Raw genomic sequence first — 10,857 nt, 5'->3', positions numbered from 1 at the left:
GAGATAAGGTAATCTGGTACGTGGTTTATAAAAGCTGCCAATTTGCCAGCTTCTGAATTAGAATCTAGCAATTAGAACTAGGATTAAACGTGCACGTTTGATCTTATGATAAATGAATGCCTCAAGGTCACCAATGTCCCTGCAGTTCTTTACCATCATATGTATTTTGTGTCTTCATATTTTATTTCAGCACTGGCAAACTTCGTAATCAAAGAGACAAGTGGAGGAGTAATCAGGGCCGTTGCTGGAAAACAAGCTGAATTTGTTTCTGAGACCTCTGAAGCCAATGTCATGGTGAAGTGGTACAAAAATGGCAAAGAAATCAAGACCAGTAAGAAATTCACAATGGAAGATAAAGGGAAACTGCATAAGCTTGTGGCTTCAGCTGTAACGAAAGAAGACGAGGGAACATACATCTACACAATTGGAGATGACACTCTGATTTTTGATTGGAAAGTCTCAGGTAAGTTTGTGAGGCAAACATAGGATCACAATCCATGTAAAGCACTTCAGACTTAATTCATTTTATTTGTCCAACGCTGTGGGTTTCCAGTATTTAGGACAAAGATTGCATAGCTCTATTGAAGCAATTCTGACCTTCCTGTTGTCCCTATGCAAATCCACAGTATGAGCAAATAATGTAACTGTGTTGTGATGAATTCAAGACAGCCTTAGCTCCAGCTGGGGCTGGAGTCACGACTTGAGCCCTGACATCTGGGCTTCATTCATCTAGTTCATGTATTGCCTCAGCACTTACATCATCTTTAAACCTATGACTGAAATGGTCCTAAGTTATTAGCATGGGAATCCTGTCTCCTCTTTGGACAAATTAAACTCCACATTTGGAGAGTTGAGTGTCTCCTGCTGTACCCGAAGGACATTGTGATCTCTGAGGTGTCTCCCTGAGGTGCTGTAAGCACAGCCATTAGCTCATAGTGCAAGTAAAGCACTGTTAGGTCAAGCCTGGAGGAGTAATGCTTGTCACTGACATGTTCCTGTTCAGGGTGGAGCTGGAGGGTAAAATAACACAAGAAATTGTCATTGAAATTCAATATCTGTGAAATTCAGCTGGTTGCATTCACAGAACCTGGCGTTAAGATCTGTTTTCTGTTTTATATCTTGAGCCTATTTTCCATAACCCAGTCCTCATTTATGAACTGAAGCTCTACTGAAAGCCTTTCGCTGTGTATGCTCATGCTGCAGTGCAGCGCTTGTGACCTTTAACAGCACATTCACGTTCCTCTGATCACAGGATCCTTACGGTTGATTAAGACCCTCTAGTCTGACTGCTCACCCATCACCACCGTGATGCTCACCATCAGCTTAGCTAAAAACTCAGCAGAGATGATAGATCAAGCACAACACTGGATTTGGGGTGGCTAGAGATTCCTAAGATATTGAAGGATTGCTTGCAGGTGGTGTTGGTTCAGGTATTCACCCTGCATCCCACCTGCTGTTCTGTTTGGTTGAGAATCATGCATTCTGCAATTTCACTTTGTAATTCAAAGACCCTGGCTTTATCTGTTGAAAAACTGATCTAAAACAAGCCAAGAAGACTCCGTTGGAACTGGTTGATGCAGAACAAAAGCATCCCCAAAGGACAAGTTGCACTGTTTGATGAACATTATTGGATGAGAGCTAAGCTAAGATTTAAAAAGTTCTGGGGCTGTCTCTGAGCATCAAATACAGAGGAAGCCTGCATGATTCCCTGAGAATGGATACCTTAATCCTACTTTGGTGTAGGGTTAAGGGAACACTAGCAGTAACTCCTATCACAAAATGTCGCATGGCTCAGACAAAATGCCATCAAGAGGGCTTAATTAGGAGCACCAAATGGTCGCAAGATGGTCTTAGGGCAGGGAAGTAATCTATCTATGTGATATTGATTGATGCTATTAGTTCTTAACAGCTTGACTCTAGAAGGACTGTTGTTCTTTGGTCACCTAGTTATAAAAGAATAAATGGCTCCTGTCTATTACAATTTTTAACGCATTTTTCGTTCACTGATGCCATAAATGTTCCTGGCATAGTAATTGGCCTTGGTATATTCAGTGACTGAAAGCAACAGTTGTTGCTCTAAGAAATGCAGTACAAAGCTAGGTCTGCCTGTAGCTGACAGCCATCAGCTTGCTCCTCAGGCAGGTTCTGTCTGTGTATGGGAGATCACAATGTGAACCACTGATTGATCAGCTGAGGCAAGTGTGGGGTCAGCTGTGGGAGCACAGGTGAAAGTTATGTAGCTGTGCTCCCTGGAGGGGTGGAGTTCGACTCCACCTCCTCTGAGACCTCATTTAAGGGCTGACCCTCACTGAGGCAGCATCTCTTGGAGATTGCTCACCAGGGAGGATCACCTCAGCTCTGGTGAGTTCCCTTTTCCTTATATCTTCTGTATTTCTACCATTTTACTTGTAATTGCTATCCTTGTTAATACCAGCATAGTTATTGCCAATACATTTGGCAAGCCAGGCAGGAGCCACTGACTTGGCATCTAGAAATATAAGGAAAAAAAAAAATGTCCTTTGTGTGGAAAATCTTTAATTGGTACAAGGGGGAGAAGACCACCCCCTTAGGGACATGCCTTCCTGGACAAATTCCAGGTTTTGAGGCGTCCCCATATTACCAATTAGCAACAATTATTGAACAATGGGGCCCTTGAAGAGTACCAAATAACATGGACGCCTATTGTCTAACTGATTATTTTCTAGGACTACAAAAAGATATCTTAATTACAAAAGAAAAGCGAATGGCTGCATCTATGGCAGCCTGGCCATTATTAAATGCTTTAAATCGGGCAGAGATAAAATCAAACAACATTGCACATGAAAATGAATTGTTAAAGGCCCGTATTGAAAAATTGGAGGGTGAGATCAATCTATTGACAGGAAAAAAACCGTCATTTTCTTCCTCCAACCCTCAAATTAGATACATTTCATTTAATGACGATCAAGATCCTGAAGAAATGAATCAAAATAAGATCACTAAATCTGATCTAGAAAAACCATCTGAGACGGACTCACTAGAAGTCCGTCCAGTAATAACTCAAAAAACAAAGAAAATTCAAGATCAACCAGCAGGAGTGCCTCCTGATCAATGGCCCCCTGCCGAATCTGTTTTACATGTAACAGCCCGTCCATATACACCTACTGAACTCATGGACCTAGTGCAACGATTTAGGCAAAGGCCAAGGGAAAGTGTTCCGGCTTGGTTATTACGGTTATGGGATTCAGGGGCAGATAGTGTACTGGTTAGTGGCCCCGAAGTATCTAAGTTGGCCACAATAACAGTACATCCTGCCCTTCGGCAGAGACTGTATGCTGGGACTCAGTTCCCTGAAGAAAACCATTCAATTGTAGAATGGATAATGGCTGCTTGCCGCATGGTGTGGACAAATAAAACTGACATGCCAGTAAACACAGGGATGTGGTCTTCTATGGAAGACCTTCAAAATTATATAGGCGAATTAGGTATGAGAGAGGCTATCTACGAAGACACATTCGATAGCCCTGATATGGTTAAATTTTCTGCGGGAATGAGGGACCTAATTTTACAGTAAGCACCCTCTCATATGTATGGAACCTTGGTTTCCATACTTAATCCAGTAGTATCCGCAGAGGCAGTAGTCCAACAAGCCGCCCAATTGGTAGCAGACCTCGGAGAAACTGAGCGTTTACGAGCTAAGCGCAATATCAGGGTGATTGAGGATGCTGAGGCTTTTCCAATATTTTCCAATAGTGCGAGCCAGAAGATCGGCCCCGCGAACTTCTCGGGCAGGACCTGTTGGGGTATCCCGGAAACAAATGTTTAATGATCTGCTCCGGGCAGGCGTTCAGTTTTCAAAAATTGATGGGCAGCCCAATCAGGTTCTCCTTCAGTTGTGGAAGCAACTGAAGGATGAACAAAAATTTCAGAATAAACCCAAAAGGCCAGGGATAAGATTTATAGAGCGGCGACCAACAACAACATGGAATTTAGAAGATTTTATAGTTCCAAATAGGAAAAAGAAGCCACCTCAGGTGCCTCGGGTTATGACACCGGAGGTATCGGAGGTAAAAGACTTGAATCTGGCTCAGTTCATGGCTTGACGAGGGATGTCAGTCCTCCTAGGGCCTCTAGACGGGACCGGAGGCCCTATGTGGAAATGACGATATACTGGTCCCGAAAGAATATATAGAAGGTTATGGCCCTAGTTGATACCGGGCCAGAGACATCTATAATATATGGAGACCCAACTAAATTTAAAGGTAATAGAGTGATGATTGGAGGTTTTGGGGGACAAACCATTCCGGTCACCCAAACCTGGGTAAAACTGGGGGTCGGGCGTCTTCCACCACGGGAGTACAAGGTATCCATTGCCCCAATTCCAGAGTATATATTAGGAATTGATATCCTGTGGGGTCTGGCTCTCCATACAACAGTGGGAGAGTTCCGATTGCGGCAGAGATGCATTAGTATCCGGGCAATCCAGACAATATTGAGAGGCCATGCAAAACATGAGCCTATTTGTTTGCCGAAGCCACGCCGGATTACTAATGTGAAACAGTACAGACTCCCGGGTGGGCAGGATGAAATAACAAAGACGGTGCAGGAATTAGAAAGAGTGGGTATTATAAGGCCTGCACATAGCCCATATAACTCCCCAATATGGCCAGTGCGAAAACCGGATGGAACATGGAGGATGACAGTAGACTATAGGGAATTAAATAAGGTCACGCCACCTGTTCATGCGGCTGTACCCAATATTGCCTCCCTAATGGACACACTAAGCAGGGAAATCAAAACATATCACTGTGTCTTGGATTTGGCGAATGCATTCTTCAGTATTCCAATCAGTGAAGAATCGCAAGATCAGTTTGCATTTACATGGGAAGGGAGGCAATGGACTTTCCAGGTCCTACCCCAAGGGTACGTACATTCGCCCACTTTTTGTCATAATTTAGTGGCACGTGATCTGGCTAAGTGGGAAAAGCCAAATAATGTCAATTTATATCATTATATTGATGACCTCCTGTTAACATCCGATTCGTTAGAGGCGGTGAGACAAGCAGCAGATTTGTTGATAGCTTACCTGCAGAAAAGAGGGTGGGCTATAAACCCACAGAAGGTGCAAGGTCCGGGGCTATCTGTAAAATTCCTGGGAGTAATTTGGTCCGGGAAAACCAAAGTACTACCCAGTGCGGTAGTAGATAAAGTCCAAGCGTTTCCAGTCCCTACAACATCAAAACAATTGCAAGAATGTTTGGGTATATTGGGGTATTGGCGCTCCTTTATACCTCATTTAGCTCAGCTATTAAGGCCATTATACAAGCTTACAAAGAAGGGTCAATCATGGAATTGGGGAAAGATAGAACAGGATGCTTTCCAACAGGCAAAACTGGCAGTTAAACAAGCTCAGGCGTTGGGTATATTTGATCCGACCCTCCCAGCTGAACTAGATGTTCATGTTACTCAAGATGGTTTTGGCTGGGGCCTGTGGCAACGCCAGAGTTCTGTTTGAACCCCCATTGGATTCTGGTCTCAGGTTTGGCACGGAGCAGAAGAACGATATAGCATGATTGAGAAACAGTTATTGGCTGCCTATTCGGCATTACAAGCAGTAGAGCCGATAACGCAAACAGCAGAGGTCATAGTTAAGACTTCATTACCAATCCAGGGGTGGGTGAGAGATTTGACTCACCTTCCTAAGACGGGGGTGGCCCAAGCACAAACGGTGGCACGATGGGTCGCCTATCTAAGCCAGAGAAGCAGTCTGTCTTCATCTCCACTTAAAGAAGAACTACAGAAGATCCTAGGCCCAGTGACGTATCACAGTGATACATCAAAAGAACCGATGGTTGCTCCACCAGAGAAGAGTCCCGTTCAGGAAGGAAGATATCCTATTCCTGAAGATGCCTGGTATACGGATGGGTCCAGCAGAGGCAACCCGAGCAAGTGGCGAGCAATAGCATACCATCCCTCTACTGAGACCATCTGGTTTGATGAGGGGGATGGTCAAAGCAGCCAATGGGCAGAATTGCGAGCCGTGTGGATGGTTATAACTAAAGAACCTGGTGACGGCGTCCTGAACATCTGTACAGATAGTTGGGCTGTGTACCGGGGGCTCACTCTGTGGATTACACAATGGGCTACCCAGGAATGGACTATCCACGCCCGACCGATTTGGGGTAAAGACATGTGGGTAGACATTTGGAATACGGTCAAACACAGGACAGTATGTGTCTACCATGTCTCTGGTCATCAACCCTTGCAGTCACCAGGAAATGATGAAGCTGACACACTGGCCCGAATCCGATGGATTGAGAATTCACAATCTGAAAATATTGCCTGTTGGTTACATCAGAAGCTACGGCATGCTGGACAGAAGATAATGTGGGCAGCTGCTAAAGCATGGGGGCTGCCTGTACAACTATCTGATATCGTTCAAGCATGTCAGGATTGCGATGCTTGCTCAAAGATGAGACCGAGACCGTTGCCTGAAACAACATCCCACATTGCTAGAGGATATAGTCCTCTTCAGAGATGGCAGGTCGACTACATTGGGCCCCTCCCTCGGTCTGAGGGGGCGAGATATGCCCTGACCTGCGTTGACACTGTAAGTGGACTGCTGCAAGCCTATCCTGTACCAAAGGCAAATCAAGCATACACAATTAAGGCACTTACTAAACTGATGTCTGCATACGGGACACCTCAAGTTATCGAGAGTGACCAAGGGACTCACTTCACTGGAGCGATGATACAGCGCTGGGCAGAAGAAAACAACATTGAATGGCGATTCCACCTGCCATATAACCCAACAGGGGCAGGCCTTATTGAACGTTATAATGGTATCCTTAAGGCTGCCCTGAAAACAGACTCTCAGTCCCTGCAGGGGTGGACAAAAAGATTATATGAAACCGTGCGGGACCTGAATGAAAGACCTCGGGATGGCAGACCCAGTGCCCTGAAAATGTTACAAACTATATGGGCCTCCCCTCTTAGGATCCAAATTACAGGCACCGATAATAAGGTAAAACCGCAGGTTGGTACTGAAAATAATCTTCTGCTCCCTGCCCCTGAGAATTTAGAACCGGGAATCCATAAGATAAATTGGCCTTGGAAGGTGCAGGTAGGACCCAAATGGTGTGGCCTACTTGCACCTTGGGGGAGATTATTGGAGGTGGGAGGTTCAGTCACCCCCTCGGTGATAGGTACATGGCCTACTGACATCGTGGTCAATACTCCGGCCTTTATTGCTAAAGGAACACCTATTATGTCCCTATGGCAGATCAAGACTCCTCCTCTGGTGCCAGATATAGTTATACAGCCACAGATATCTGGCCAGAGGGTATGGTATCGGAGGCTGGGACATAATCCAGTACAAGCAGAAGTATTGACCCAAGATAAGAATACGGCCTGTATCTTGCCCTGGAGGGCGGATCTTCCCCTCCTAGTACCCTTGAAACATCTATATTACTCCCCTTAAGATTGATTCTAAGCCTCTAGGACCATTACTCTGGACTGATGAAACGCAGACGGACCTGCACTTCAAGATGATTTGTCTCCGGTAACATCTATCAAGCACTGGCCCATGGAAGATCATAAACACCCATCCAATCATCATCATTTGAATAATATCAACATCTAATGCGACGGGAGATTGTATCAGCGTCGTGATTGGGTCTCTGTAATAAGGGGAACTCACCTAATCATTGGTTCACGTTGTGAAGGGGTGGAGTGTATGGGAGATCACAATGTGAACCACTGATTGATCAGCTGAGGCAAGTGTGGGGTCAGCTGTGGGAGCACAGGTGAAAGTTATGTAGCTGTGCTCCCTGGATGGGTGGAGTTCGACTCCACCTCCTCTGAGACCTCATTTAAGGGCTGACCCTCACTGAGGCAGCATCTCTTGGAGATCGCTCACCAGGGAGGATCGCCTCAGCTCTGGTGAGTTCCCTTTTCCTTATATCTTCTGTATTTCTACCATTTTGCTTGTAATTGCTATCCTTGTTAATACCAGCATAGTTATTGCCAATACAGTCTGGATGGAATGAAGGGCATGAAATACTGATGTGCTCATCAAACGCTGCTTGTTAGCTTAGAGACAAGGTGTTGAATTGGTTTGTTCATGTATTGCAAACAGGTTACTTAGCTGCCTTCATTTTAGCTTCAGAAGAACATGTGCAGAATACAGAATTGATTAGAAGAAATAAGAACTGTCTGCATAGAACTTACTCTTTCCTTACACAGGAGAATCAAGCACACGTTTGTATGTGAGTACCTCCAGAGGTGAAACTTGATCCCCCAGATGTAATGAGCAGAGACATTACAATCAGTTCTAACTGTATCTTAATGCTGTGCTGAATAAGCCTGAGTCAGGATGTAAACCACTTTCTCTTTTTTTCTTCAGATGAAGCCATTAATTTTGTCAGCAAGTCCAAAACGACTCCAGAAATATCAGTCAGTCCTTCTGAAGACCTGGAGCTGGTGTGTGAGGTGTCAGCTGCAAGCGGAGCTGTCGTATAGAAGAAAGATCAAATAGAGGTGAAGCAGGACCAGAGGACAACCATCATCTCCCAGGGGACGCACCGCAAGCTCATGGTCAAAAATGTGACCCTGAAAGACCAAGGGAGCTACAGCTGTGAAACAAAAGATGACAAAGCAACATTCCAAGTGAAAGTCAGAGGTGAGAAAATGCTTGGAATCCCAGAGATAAAGGAACACTTCATTTTGTGTGTCTTGCATTTGGAGGATCAACTTACAGCCTCTCTGGTGCAAAACATTTTGGCTATAGGACTTTCTTTGTCATCTAGTGTCATAGCAACACTTTTCTACATGTGCTTTTCCATCCAGGAATGAATTACTGCAACAAACAATAGGCAAGGAGGGTAACTTGTGCAGCTCTTGTAGTCAGCTGGTGTCTGCAGGGTTACAGTGCAAGAGCACACCAGGCATGCAAGGAGTGAGAAAAGGGGAGGTGTTTGATGAGATCTGGTTACAAAATTTGAATGACACAATGAGGTGGAAAATGCCACTAATCAGACTCATAAATGGCCTGGGTTGCAAAGGCCCACAGTGCTCATCCAGTTCCAACCCCCTTCTTCCTATGTGCAGGGTTGCCAACCAGCAGCCCAGGCTGCCCAGAACCACATCCAGCCTGGCCTTGAATGCCTGCAGGGATGGAGCATCCACAGTCTCCTTGGGCAACCTGTTCTAGAGGGCCGTTCCCTTCTGATTTACTGGAAATGTAGAGAGACATCAGAAGAAACAAAGAGAAGGGAGGAGGTTCAGCAGTGCATGCAGGTGTTCTAAATCTCATGTCCAAATCTGCTATCAGACTGCGAAATGTTTAGATTTATGATATGATATGAAATGATATGCCTATTCATTTCCCAAGGCAAAATAGAGGGGAAAGTATTTTCCTGTCTTAATGAGGCATCATGATGGTCCCTGTGAAGGGCAAGTATAATGAAAATGGGGAACTGGAGTAAGCTCTGCAGCAGACTACAGCAAAATGGTGTGACTGTTGTGATGTCCCTGCAGAGAAAGAAGACGTGTTTACAAACAAGGACAAGGTACAAAAGGAGGTGAAGGCTGCACTGACTCAAAATGCCACGCTGAGCTGCGAGGTGGCCCAGGAGAAGATGGAGGTGAAGTGGTACAAGGAGGGGAAACTGATCACCTCGAGCAAGAAGTTCAAGGTGGAGTCAGAGGGCAAACAGTGTCGGCTGGTGGTGATCCAGGTAGAGAAGAAAGATGCAGGGGAGTACAGCTGCGAGGCTGCTGGCCAGAAACTCACCTTCAAGATTCATGTCACAGGTGAGAGAGAACACATTTTGGCCTTTCATTCTAGAATGTTTTAGAAAACGGTCATTAGTTTGTAAGTTTTCCCTGCTATGCTGAAAATTTTTGGAGCTGAACTTTGGGGTGGTTAATTTCTGATGAGGAAATTGAACAAATTATTCTAAATACAGTTGTGAGGCAGCTCCATCTTTTAAAATCTTCAGGAATTTCCTTTTGCTGTGGGAATGAGGCCATAGACAAGAAAGTTCTGATTGCACTTCTCCATTCCCACGTGCCTGTACCACTAGAACAACTCTGCAATGCAGCTGCGTCTCAGGAAGTTTCAGAACAGGGGCTTTGTGTCAAGCACTAGGGGGTGTGCTCTATGTAACATGTTTTTGTCTTGGAAGGGCTCATTTAGCATGGGAGAGAATACTACAGGAATGTTTTGTATAAGTTGATGTTTTGAAGACATAAGTAAATGGCAGCTAGGGGACGAAAGAGTCATGAGAGTCATACAAGAAGCATCACAGAATGCCTTTTGTTGGAAGGGACCTGGAGGATCATCCAGTTCCAATCTCTGTCCTGGAAAGGAACACATTCTTTGAGACTAGGTTGCTCTAACACCCATCCAGCCTAGACTTGAATGTTTTCAGGGATGGGGCATCCATAAATTGCACAACTTCTCTCCACATCATTCTCTTGGGGCATCAGACTGGGAGAACTGATTCATTTTTCTGACTCCTTCCCCAAAACCTGCTCTTCTTTCAAGAGGCCAAACTAATGTATCTCTCTCTTTTCAGAGCCAGAATTTGTATTTACAAACAAGGAGAAGGTACAGAAGGTGGTGAAGGCTGCAACAACAGAAAAATGCCACGCTGAGCTGCGAGGTGGCCCAGGAGAAGATGGAGGTTGTCATCAATTTATAAGCAATGAGCCAATAATGTTCCAATTATAAACTTTTATTAATTGTAGCGGGTAAAACTAAAAGGCAATTCAGTGCTGGGCGATAGGGGGATTATTGTTCCTCCAACTGCCGCGCCGTCCCGTCCCTTGCAACTTCTTTTGTATTGTCCATCCCGAGCGTATTGTCCTTTAATT

At 44.9% G+C, this 10,857-nt stretch overlaps 1 long non-coding RNA gene across 1 annotated transcript; it reads left to right on the top strand.

Moving 5' to 3' along the window:
- Positions 1–204: 204 nt before the first annotated feature.
- On the top strand, positions 205–9,642 carry LOC146755403 (uncharacterized). The gene is made up of 3 exons (XR_014938152.1): positions 205–463; positions 8,384–8,659; positions 9,517–9,642. It is a non-coding gene; the product is annotated as an uncharacterized LOC146755403 (long non-coding RNA).
- The last annotated feature ends 1,215 nt before the right edge of the window (positions 9,643–10,857 follow it).

This window comes from Coturnix japonica, chromosome 33, assembly GCF_054131305.1.
Source record: "Coturnix japonica strain WE chromosome 33, WE-NBRP24, whole genome shotgun sequence".
Lineage (NCBI taxonomy): Eukaryota > Metazoa > Chordata > Aves > Galliformes > Phasianidae > Coturnix > Coturnix japonica.
Note: the sequence above shows the minus strand (reverse complement) of the source record. Positions and strands in the feature narration are given on the sequence as shown.